Source organism: Silurus aristotelis, assembly GCF_946808225.1.
Source record: "Silurus aristotelis genome assembly, chromosome: 11".
In the NCBI taxonomy this organism is placed as follows: Eukaryota; Metazoa; Chordata; class Actinopteri; order Siluriformes; family Siluridae; genus Silurus; species Silurus aristotelis.
The window spans coordinates 18,516,305-18,528,875 of record NC_139584.1 but is presented as its reverse complement, the minus strand read 5'-3'; the positions used below and the strand labels follow the sequence as shown (position 1 = coordinate 18,528,875).

General features: G+C 46.3%; 2 long non-coding RNA genes across 2 annotated transcripts in view; both read left to right on the top strand.

The window, feature by feature from the left end:
* Window positions 1-12,571, top strand: part of LOC310733427 — a 447,063-nt gene that overhangs the window by 431,270 nt on the left and 3,222 nt on the right. The gene's annotated exons all lie outside the window — the stretch shown is intronic.
* Window positions 3,175-11,079, top strand: LOC310733421. Its single transcript, XR_014535733.1, has 4 exons — window positions 3,175-3,375; window positions 8,765-9,221; window positions 9,591-9,677; window positions 10,182-11,079. It is a non-coding gene; the product is annotated as an uncharacterized lncRNA (long non-coding RNA).

Below are 12,571 nucleotides of genomic sequence, written 5' to 3'. Positions count from 1 at the left end.
TTTGTCAAAACATAATTTTTCATCTTTTTCGTTTACTTTTTAACTGTTTTTCATAAAATTATTCCTATGAATATGTAAACTAATATTTTCAAAATATAGTTTTTTATTATTAAAGTATTTTTTTTGTCAGAACATGATTTGTTATGTAACCTTTCTCATTTTTTGGTTCAAAAACATAAATTATTTCATCTTTTCGTACACTTATTGCACGTTTGAACAGTTGTTCATGAAACTACACTCATCAATAGGAAAATTAATATTTTTATAAAGCCTATCATATTTTTATGAAAAAAGTAATATTTATGATACAACATGAATATTACCCCCGCCAAACACTCCAAGAACACAGAAATAACCCCAACAACACAATAAATGATGATCTGCGGCAGAAGCTATAGTCCACGCGGACCTCTGCGTGCTTAGAGAACCAGTCCTCCATACCTCGGCTTCGCCTGCGGCAGACGGATGGAAAAGGAGGAATCGAAAGTGCTGCACGAGGAAATAGAAGCGCAGAAAGCGAGAGGGCTGAAATCTAACCCTATCCTGCTGGCAAATGTCTGCTCCCTGGACAATAAATTGGACTACATTAGACTTCAACAAGCTACTCAGCGTGAGTACAGACACTGCTGCGTGTTTGTGTTCACTGAGACGTGGCTGAGCTACAGAATTCTGGACGCCCCCATTCAGCTGGATGGGCTAGCCACGTTTCGTGCCGACAGAAATACAACTCTTTGTGTTTATATCAACACGGAATGGTGTAAGAACTCTGTCCTCATTTCCACCTACTGCTCATCGCTGTTGGAGTTTATGGTTGTGAGATGTATACCTTTTTATTTAGGGCTTCCCGGGAATTCACCACCGCTATTGTGCTCGGATTGTACATTCCACCTAGCGCTAATGCTATGAAAGCGCTCAGCATACTCTATGGGACCATTCGTGAAATACAAAACACATCCTGACGGATTGTTTATTGTCGCCAGAGATTTTAACCATTCAAATTTTAGGACTGTGCTCCCTGAATTTCACCAGAATGTGGACTTTGCAGGGGAAAACATGCTGGATGTTGTTTACACAAACATCCTGGGCGCATACCGGGCGAAGCCCCATCCCCACCTCGGCTACTCAGACCACATCTCTGTTATGCTGATCCCAGCATACAGACCACTCAGCAGGCATTTAAAACTAGCTCGAAAGCAGGTGAGAACCTTACCAACAGGATCCATGTCTGCTCTTCAGGACTGCTTTAAATGCACTGACTGGGGTTTAGGGAAGCTGCAACCAACGACAATTTTATCAACTTGGAGGAGTACATGTCAACAGTGACCAGCTACATCGGCAAGTGCATTGATTACGTGACCATCTCCAAGACCATCACCACACGTTCCAACCAGATGCCGTAGATTACCGCTAAGGTGCATGCGCTGCAAAAATCCAGAGACTCCGCCGTCAGAGCAGGGGACAAGATGGTTTTAAAGACAGCAAGGCCCAAACTGTCCCGTGTAATCAGAGAGGTGAGACACGCACACGGCAAGAGAATCCACAGCCACTTCCAGGACACGGGAGACACCAGGCACATGTAGCAGGGCATCCAGGCGATCACGAACTACAAAACAACATCAGTTGCTTGTGACCATGATGCCTCCCTCCCAGATCCAATGACTACTACGCTTGGTTCGATGTGCAGAACAACATGGCGGCGAGGAAGACCACGCCTCCTCCCACTGACCAGGTGCTCTGTTGAACCACAGCTGAAGTGAGGAAAACTCTATGCAGAGTTAACCCACAGAAGCCTGCTGGACCAGACAAAGTGGCAGAGTGGTCAGGGAATGTGCAGAACACCTAGCAGATGTCTTTACTGACATCAACATCTCCCTGAGCAGTACCTTTGTTCCTATGTGCTCCAAGACGATGACATCATTCCCCTGCCAAAGAAGTTTATAGTCTCCTGCCTGAATGACTATCGTTCCGTCGCGCTCACACCCATCGTGATGAAGTGCTTCGAAAGGCTCGTCATGAGGCACACCGAGACCCAGCTTCCACCCTCACTGTGTCAAGAAAAATATTCTAATCAACCCTATTTAGCGTGTGTTTTAACCAAACCAATATTAATCCAACAAATTGACGTAATAATTAGTATAGAACTTATTAGATACAATAGAAGTAGCTTGCAAAATCTATTTAGCCTGTATGTTAACCAAACTCATGTAACCTATTTACTCCAAGTATAATTAAAATAATAATAATCACGCACTCATGTATGAGAGTATAATAGAGTCTGACTGGTGTTATGAGTGTGTTGAAGAGACAGAGAACAAAGACAATGCGTATAGGAGATTTGAGCATGTTTATTGGGAAAGAAACGCTTGTGCGCCTCAGCAGGTGCAGAAGACATGAGGGAGTAATCAGGTTCAGAGTCGTGAAGGTGAAGGTAAGGGAGCATAATAAATGGGTGACAGGACCGGAGAAGTAGGAGAATAATCGATTGTTGTTTTGTTGCAGGAATACAGTTGTCATCGTCAAGGTCTACATTATAGGTTTGGGTTTGCTGATGAGAGACAGCAGAGAGATCAGATGAGGTCTGTGTGCCCATATCACGCATAAAGGTACTCTGCACGATGCGAGGAGGCAGACAGGGGTTCTCTGGAAAAGTTGGGCTAGAGAGGTGTTCAATAAATCAAGCAACCTCAGTGGCGAGAGAGAACAGCTGGAATTGGCGATACTGTTTGCGGAGAACGCTCCTAGGAGATGTCCCAGAATGCCTGTGTGGTGGAGCTGAACAAAAGAAACCAACATAGATAAGATGTAAAACAGGGTAAAATCACAGTGACAAAAACCATAAGATTGATATGTGCATAGAAAAATGACAGGCTTACAAATGATATCTTCTGTGAAGCTCAACACACTATGTAACCATGAGTTCAGAAAATACAAATGAAGTAAAACCTAGGTACTTGCATTACCAAGTAGAGTATATAGTCAAACACATGCGAATCGACAATCTAAGTACACTAATATAGCTAGATTCAATAAAAGTAGAATAGCAAACAGCAATATAAAAATAATAAAAGAAGAAAACCCATTGCAGATGCAGGAAAACAAAATAGGCCACAAAATGATTGTCCACACGTGAAAGCCTGAAGCGATGTCTGGTTGTACTCAGAGAGAGTGAAGGTTTAACCCTCTGGAGTCTGAATTGCCGCTGGCGCCCAAACGTGCTTTTTTTTTCAGATGCCAGCAAAAAGAGCTTAAACTGCTCGGTCATATTTGATCAAAATGTCATAGTAATACATCATTTAAATCTGTAAATGGTCTACTTTCATTTGTGTATGCTCACTATATAAACAAAATGTTGTATGTTTTTAAATGAATAAAATAGTCAGGGTCAAATCAAATCAAATGAAATATGCGGATCACAAATGAGAATTTCATACCGGATCGGTCGAGGCCCGGGTTAACAACGACCGCCACAGGTATCGTTAGCTGACAGGGTACCAGTGAAAATTGGGCTACTGTTGGTCGAAGGAGGAGAAGGAGAGGAGGAAGACGTCTACAGAGACGGCAGGAAAAGGAGCAGTGTAGGAGAGTAGAGGTTCGGGTTGGTACTTTAAATGTTAGTACTATGACGGGTAAAGGGAGAGAGGTAGCTGATATGATGGAGAGGAGAAAGGTAGATATGCTGTGTGTTCAGGAGACCAAGTGGAAAGGGAGTAAGGCCAGGAACATTGGAGGTGGGTTTAAACTGTTTTATCATGGTGTGGATGGGAAGAGAAATGGTGTAGGGGTGATTCTGAAGGAAGAGTACAGTAAGAGTGTAGTGGAGGTGAATAGAGTTTCTGATAGGGTGATGATCGTGAAGGTGGAAGTTGAAGGGATGATGATAAATGTCATCAGTGCCTATGCTCCACAAGTTGGCTGTGAGATGGAGGAGAAGGAAAGATTCTGGAGTGAATTAGATGAAGTGGTAGATGGTGTACCTAGGAAAGAACGATTGGTGATTGGGGCAGACTTTAATGGGCATGTAGGTGAAGAGAACAGAGGTGATGAGGAGGTGATGGGTAGGTATGGTTTTAAGGAGAGGAATGTGGAAGGGCAGATGGTGGTAGATTTTGCTAAAAGGATGGAAATGGCAGTGGTGAACACGTATTTTAAGAAGAAGGAGGATCATAGGGTGACGTATAAGAGTGGAAGAAGGTGCACACAGGTGGACTATGTGCTATGCAGGAGATGCAACCTGAAGGAGATTGGAGACTGTAAGGTGTTGGCGGGGGACAGTGTAGCTAGACAGCATCGGATGGTGGTCTGTAGGATGGTTTTGGAGGTGAAGAAGAAGAGGAGGAAAGTAAGGATTGAAAGAAGAATGAGATGGTGGAAACTGAAGGAGGAAGAATGTAGTGTGAGGTTCAGGGAAGAGGTCAGACAGGGGCTTGGTGGTTGTGAAGAGGTGCCGGATGATTGGGCAACTACTGCAGGAGTGATGAGGGAGGCAGCTAGAAAAGTACTTGGTGTGACATCTGGAAATAAAAAGCAAGATAAGGAGACGGGGTGGTGGAATGAGGAAGTGCAGGAGAGCATTAGGGGAAAGAGGTTGGCAAAACAGAAGTGGGATCGACAGAGTGATGAGAAAAGTAGGCAGGAGTACAAGGAGATGCGGCAGCAGGTAAAAAGGGATGTGGCGAAAGCCAAGGAAAAGGCATATGAGGAGCTGTATAAGAGGTTGGACACTAAGGAAGGAGAAAAGGATTTATACCGATTGGCCAGGCAGAGGGACCGATCTGGGAAGGATGTACTGCAAGTTAGAGCAATAAGGGATGGAGAGGGAAATGTGTTGACTAGTGAGGAGAGTGTGTTGAGAAGGTGAAGGGAGTATTTTGAGCAGCTGATGAATGAGGAAAATCAGAGAGAGAGAAGGTTGGAGGATGTGGAGTTGGTGAAGCAGGATGTAGATAGGATTAGTAAGGAGGAAGTGAGAGCAGCGATTAAGAGGATGAAGAATGGAAAGTCGGTTGGACCAGATGACATACCGGTAAAAGCGTGGAGATGTTTAGGAGAGATGGCAGTGGATTGTTTAACAGGATTCCGGAAGGGGAGAGGATGCCTGAGGAATGGAGAAGGAGTGTGCTGGTACCGATCCTTAAGCATAAGGGAGATGTGCAGACCTGCAGTAACTACAGGGGAATTAAGTTGATCAGTCACACCATGAAGTTATGGGAAAGAGTAGATGATGTAGAGATGCCCAGACTTCACTCTCCCTAGACACTTCTTTCAGCTCTTCAGGGGGGGACACCGAGGCGTTCCCAGGCCAGGTGGGAGACATAGTCTCTCCACCGTGTCCTAGGTCTTCCCCGGGGTCGCCTCCCAGTGGGACGCGCCCGGAACACCTTCCCAGGAAGGCGTCCAGGAGGCATCCGGAACAGATGCCCGAGCCACCTCAGCTGACCTCTCTCGATGTGGAGGAGCAGCGGTTCTACTCTGAGCTCCTCCTGAGTGACCGAGCTTCTCACCCTATCTCTAAGGGATAGCCCAGCCACCCTGCAGAGAAAGCTCATTTCGGCTGCCTGTATCCGGGATCTTGTCCTTTCGGTCATGACCCAGAGCTCATGACCATAGGTGAGAGTAGGAACGTAGATTGACCGGTAAATCGAGAGTTTCGCCTTGCGGCTCAGCTCTTTCTTCACAACGACAGACCGGTACATCGACCGCATTACTGCAGAAGCTGCACTGATCCGTCTGTCAATCTCCCGTTTTCACCCTTCCCTCACTCGTGAACAAAACCCCAAGATACTTAAACTCCTCCACTTGCGGTAGGAACTCTCCACCAACCTGAAGTGGGCAAACCACCCTTTTCCGACTGAGGACCATGGCCTCGGATTTGGAGGTGCTGATTCTCATCCCAGCCGCTTCACACTCGGCTGCAATCCATCCCAGTGCGTGCTGAAAGTCCTGGTCTGATGAAGCCAACATGACAACATCATCTGCAAAGAGCAGAGACGGAATTGTGTTGTCACCAAACCGGACACCCTCCGGCCCCTGGCTGCGCCTAGAAATTCTGTCCATAAAAATTATGAACAGAACCGGTGACAAAGGGCAAACCTGCCGGAGTCCAACATGCACCGGGAACAAGTCTGACTCACTGCCGGCAACGCGAACCAAGCTCCCGCCTCGGCCGCACAGGGACCGGACAGCCCCCAGCAAAGGGCCCCGGACCCCACACTCCCGGAGCACCCTCCACAGGCCGCCGCGAGGGACACAGTCGAATGCCCCCTCCAAATCCACAAAACACATGCGGACTGGCCGGGCAAACCCCCACGAACCCTCCAGCCCTCCAGTTCCTCCTGAATCCGAGGTTCTACTATCGGCCGTATTCTCCTCTCCAGTACCCTGGCATAGACTTTCCCAGGTAGGCTGAGAAGTGTGATCCCCCTATAGTTGGAACACACCCTCCGGTCCCCCTTCTTAAAAAGAGGGACCACCACCCCAGTCTGCCATTCCAGAGGCACTGTCCCCGACCGCCACGCGATGCTGCAGAGGCGTGTCAGCCAAGACAGCCCCACAACATCCAGAGACTTGAGGTATTCAGGGCGGATCTCATCCAACCCCGGTGCCTTGCCACCGAGGAGTTTCTTTACTACCTCGGTGACTTCAGCTTGGGTGATGGACAAGTCCACCTCTGAGCCCTCAGCCTCTGCTTCCTCAATGGAAGACGTGACGGCGGGATTGAGGAGATCCTCGAAGTATTCCTTCCACCGTCCAACGACATCCCCAGTTGAGGTCAACAGCTCCCCACCTCCACTGCAAACAGCACCGGTAGGGCACTGCTTCCCTCTCCCAGGGCGCCGGACGGTTTGCCAGAATCTCTTCGAGGCCAGCCGATAGTCGTTCTCCATTGCCTCACCGAACTCCTCCCAGGCCCAACCGGGCTGCAGTTCGCTTGGCCTGCCGATACCCGTCACCTGCCTCAGGAGTCCCACAAGCCAACCAGGCCTGATAGGACTCCTTCTTCAGCTTGACGGCATTCCTTACTTCCGGTTGCCACCACCGAGTTCGGTGATTGCCGCCTCGACAGGCACCGGAGACCTTACGGCCACAGCTCCGAGCGGCCGCTTCGACAATAGAGGTGGAGAACAAGGTCCACTCGGACTCAATATCTCCGGCCTCCCTCGGGATCCGGTCAAAGCTCCGCCGGAGGTGGGAGTTAAAGATCTCTCTGACAGAAGACTCGGCCAAACGTTCCCAGCAGACCCTCACAGTACGCTTGGGTCTGCCGAGTCTGTCCAGCTTCCTCCCCCCGCCATCGGATCCAACTCACCACCAGGTGGTGATCAGTTGACAGCTCCGCCCCTCTCTTTACCCGAGTGTCCAAGACATACGGCCGCAGGTCAGATGAAACAACCACAAAGTCGATCATCGACCTACGGCCTAGGGTGTCCTGGTGCCACGTGCACTGATGGACACCCTTATGCTTGAACATGGTGTTCGTTATGGACAAACTGTAACTAGCACAGAAGTCCAATAAGTGAACACCGCTCGGGTTCAGATCAGGGGGGCCGTTCCTCCCAATCATGCCCCTCCAGGTGTCACTGTCGCTGCCCACGTGGGCATTGAAGTCTCCCAGTAGAATGACGGAGTCCCCAGTCGGAGCACCGCCCAGCACCCCCCCCAGAGACCCCAAGAAGGCCGGGCACTCTACACTGCCGCTCGGCCCATAGGCACACACGACAGTGAGAGACCCATCCCTGACCCGCAGGCGCAGGGAAACGACCCTCTCATTCACCGGGGCAAACCCCAACACATGGCGGGGGGCTATAAGCAAACCCACACCAGCCTGCCGCCTTTCACCATGGGCAACTCCAGAGTGGTGAAGAGTCCATCCTCTCTCGAGGAGTGTGGTTCCAGAGCCCAAGCCGTGCGTGGAGGTGATCCCGACTATTTCTAGTCGGAACCTCTCAACCTCACGCACAATCTCAGGCTCCTTCCCTGCCAGCGAGGTGACATTCCACGTCCCTAAAACTAGCTTCCGTGTCCAGGGATCAGGCTGAGCCCGGCCGTGCTGGAGAGAAGGGGAATGAAAGTCAGTAGGAGTAAGAGTACATGTGTGTGAATGAGAGGGAGGGCAGTGGAGTGATGCGGTTGCAGGAAGAAGAGGTGGAGAAGGTGGAGGAGTTCAGGTACCTGGGGTCAACAGTGCAAAGTAATGGAGAGTGTGTTAGAGAAGTAAAGAAAAGAGTGCAGGCAGGGTGGAGTGGGTGGAGAAGAGTGACAGGAGTGATTTGTGATAGTAGGGTATCTGTAAGAATGAAAGGGAAAGTTTATAGGACTGTGGTGAGACCTGCGATGTTGTATGGATTAGAGACAGTGGCATTGAGTAAAAGACAGGAGGTGGAGCTGGAGTTAGCAGAGCTGAAGATGTTAAGGTTTTCGTTAGGAGTGACGAGGATGGACAAGATTAGAAATGAGTTTATTAGAGGGACAGCACATGTAGGATGTTTTTTGGTGACAAGGTGAGGGAGGCGAGATTGAGATGGTTTGGACGTGTGCAGAGAAGGGACATGAATTATATTGGTAGAAGAATGCTGAAGATGGAGCCACCAGGTAGGAGGAAAAGAGGAAGGCCAAGGAGGAGGTTCATGGATGTGGTGAGGGAAGACATGCAGGTAGTTGGTGTGAAAGAGGCAGATGTAAAGGACAGGGTGGTATGGAGACGGATGATCCGCTGTGGCGACCCCTAATGGGAGCAGCCGAAAGAAGAAGAAGAAGAATAAAATAGTCAGGGTGCGCCATCTGTCGCCTTTGTCTGCGTAAACTTTGTTTAGAAACACGTCATCAAAAAGCGCTGAAACTCGGCCAATAGCTGACACACGGAAATAAAAAATATATCTTTAGACAGCTTCAAGTGTGTAGTTTTACAATAAGTCGGTGAAAAAAAACATTTTTCCAATGAATATAAATCATGTGAAACCAAGTAGAGGCAAGGATTTTCCACCGCAGCTCATTATCTGGTAATAAGCTGCGACCAGACACGCCCCCCCCCCCCCCCCCCCCCGCTATTCACAGGTAAAACAGTTCACACGTTGAGTCTCACACACCCACACACACACGCCCCCCGGACAGTGGCATAAAACAATGCCAGAGAATTTACCTTTTCATCCAAAGAAGATTGCGATTCCGACGAGGAGCGTTTGCATTTTGAAGAGAGAGGACTTTCCAGCAAGTTGCTATGATGAGTAAGTTATTTAGTCTTCTGACCATATAAAACCCATATTGTTTGTAGACATCTCTGCCTAGCTTTTGTCAGCATTGTCTTTTAATGTTACAACAAAAATCCGCCAATATCTGCTCATTTGTAACATTAACTGTTTGTAATTGTATGCTCTAAATATTGTTGACGTTATATAAAAGTAATATTTTAGCCTCAGTTCAGTTTTGGTTAGTGTCACTGATCATCCTGAAAGGCTGTTATGTAGTGTTAGCTAGCAGAGATGTTCCGGAATGCTGAGGTGTAAATGCTATATGTACAATGTAGATAACAAATATATATTGTTCCAGTGTATTCATCAAAAATACTGAAAAATATATTGTTTGGTTATTTTTAGGAGTGTGGCTGCATCACCCCTGCTTTCACTGAAAACTCACACCAGGCCAAGCAGGTGTCGCTCCATTTTGACCGAGAATCATCCTGAGTAAGTACATATTTTATATTTTCCTAAATTATATTTAGTTTGAATCATTATTGCTTTGTATGACATATGCAAACAACTTTATCAATGACAATATTATTTGCTCAGCTCTAAATGGTGATGGTGTAAATGTCTGAGATGCATTATGGTCTATGGCCCATCAACAATCATTTATTTGTCCTATTCCCCATCAACAAATAGGCCTATAGGCTGTACAATGCATGCTAACAAATATATTTTGTTCAAGTGTATTCATCATCCTAAAATATATTGTTTGATTATTTTTAGGAATGTGGCTGCATCACCCTTGCCTTTACTGAAAACTCACACCAGGCCACGCAGGCGTCGCTCCATTTTGAGTTTGACCGAGAATCATCCTAAATAAGTACATATTTTGTATTTTCTTAAATTATATTTAGTTTGAATCATTATTGCATTGTATGACATATGCAAACAACTTTACCAATGACACAATTAGTGATGTTCGTGTGTGTGTTTCATAAACAGATGTGATCAAGCACCTGCTCCAAAAAGGGCAAAGGCAGCACACACAGTCCACCATGTCATGGAAGGATCAGACAGATAACGACACAGTTCCACAGACTCTGCGATTCCTGCCCGCACGTGAACCTGAACCTCAACTGAGGTCTTCTGACTCTCATTCTCCATTTAGTCTATTTAAAATGTTTTTCCCGGACAGTGTTGTGTCAACTTTGTGCCACAACACACATGCTCAAGCTGCCAAGTCAATAGCCAAGGGACGCAAATACAAATGGAGAGATGTAACCGTGAGTGAGATGTATCGCTACATTGGGCTTTTATTTTACATGGCAATGGTAAAGTTGCCCTCCATCATAGACTACTGGCGACAGAGCAGAATTTTCACAGTTCCCTTTCCAGCAACAATTATGTCAAGAGACAGATACAGGACAATTTCGTGGAATGTACGCATGAGTCACCCAGATACAGACAAAGAAAATGACAGAATGAGGGGCACATCTGAACATGACCGTCTGTTCAGAGTGAAACTGCTTATGGACACAATCCGTAAGACATGCAAAGCAATTTATCATCCTAGAAGACATTTAGCCGTGGATGAGAGGATGGTAGCATGCAAAGCTAACACTGGGAGGACACAGTACATGAAAGCCAAGCCAACTAAGTGGGAGTTCAAGTTGTTTGTTCTTGCCGATTCCTCAAATAGATACACTATTATTATTTAATGCATAGTATTGTAGCCCTACAGGCTAGGATTTGCAGAACCCTACTGTAATGTATTGTGTTAGTTTTTGTTGCACTCTTTATTTTTTATACATACTGTACTGTATTGTTTTATTGTTACACAATTCCCTTTTTAATGCTGTCCTTGCTAATGTGTATTTTTAATAAACACAAAGGAAACACATTCCTTGTTGTAGTACTGTACTTCTCACTGTGATCCTGTGCTCAGTGATCCACAGCTCATTATGTAATCGACAGCTCATTATGCGACCCATTGTCTACGAAGCTGTCAGTAACAGCATGTCAACGCCTCTTCGCATATGGCCTTTCAAAGTAGAAAGTGTCTTTTAAATTTTAAATCTAACTATTGTTTAATGTGAATGAGCAGGCAGGATGATTTTCACATGATTAAAAATAAAAAAACCTACATTAGAAGATCTGTTCTCAAAAAGTCTTGGGGAAACATGTTTACTATAGGTTTTGTGGCCTTATTTCAGTGAGTTTTTTTTTTTTTTGCTTTTTCAAAAACCACGCATAAACCTTATTTTGTCAAAAAATACAAACAAACACATAAGTTGTTTACATATTATGGTAGCCCAGTTTGTGCTAAATACAGTGTAATAAGCCTTTTGTCAATAATATATTTTAAAAGCAACTAAAAAGAACCAAATGTAAGAGCATGTCAAAATCTCTCAAGGGGTCAAAAACTCCAGAGGACTGTTGTCTCAGACTCCAGAGGCCTGTTGTATTTAAAGGATTCTTACTCAGTTGTATTTCCACGCTTCACCACTAGAGGCAGACATACAGTTTACCAAGCTATGACAAGCTACCTGTGACATCACAGTGCACCGTCCTCCACCAAGAGTATAAAAGGCCAGAACACCGAGCAGCAGTCGAGATTGACCAGTGGCCATTCGACACCATGCAACCTGTAACTCAGCACTGACCATTCAGCAGTGGCCTTTTAGCTTACATTCTGCATCACGCAACCTACCGAACAGCAACTAACAGAAGATAGCAAGAATGACCTCATATACGATCTATCCTATACAAGTAAAGTTGAGTGTTCTGAATCCTGTACCATGTTTTTACTGACGCGCTGGGGTGAGTACAATTCCTGATCAGCGCACGCCGGATAGGAAAAACTTCCTAACATTTGGTCCTTCGAGCCAGATAAGTGTACTTACCACAGAAGTAGGATGTCAGAGCAACCTTAAAGACTATGAGGTGCAATACCCTACACAGCGTTCACGAGAACAAGCACATGAAACACAGCAAAACACAATGAGAAATGAATCTAGTGTGTTACCCCCCGATTATAGTGATTCCCTTCCTTTAGGTTTGCATGCGGAAGACATTGACGCTTTTACGGGAGCTACTAGTGCTCCGCATTCGGATGTTAACATACAACCACATAGACCGTGGCTCACCACACTGCCTTTCGAAAGTGATGGAGAGGAGGAGCCTTCTTAACACGAGGACGAGGCTGCCCTCACACCCGTTAGGCATAAGTCAGAGATTCATGACATGGAAAAGGAGATCAGGCAACTCCGTCAAGATATGGCGGTCATTTTGGAGGAACTCCGACAATTTAAGGTCCTTTATAAGGATACCCAGAATTTAACAGTAAATCAGCAGACAGCTCTGCTAGCTCCCTGACCACAGCAGGTCATAGA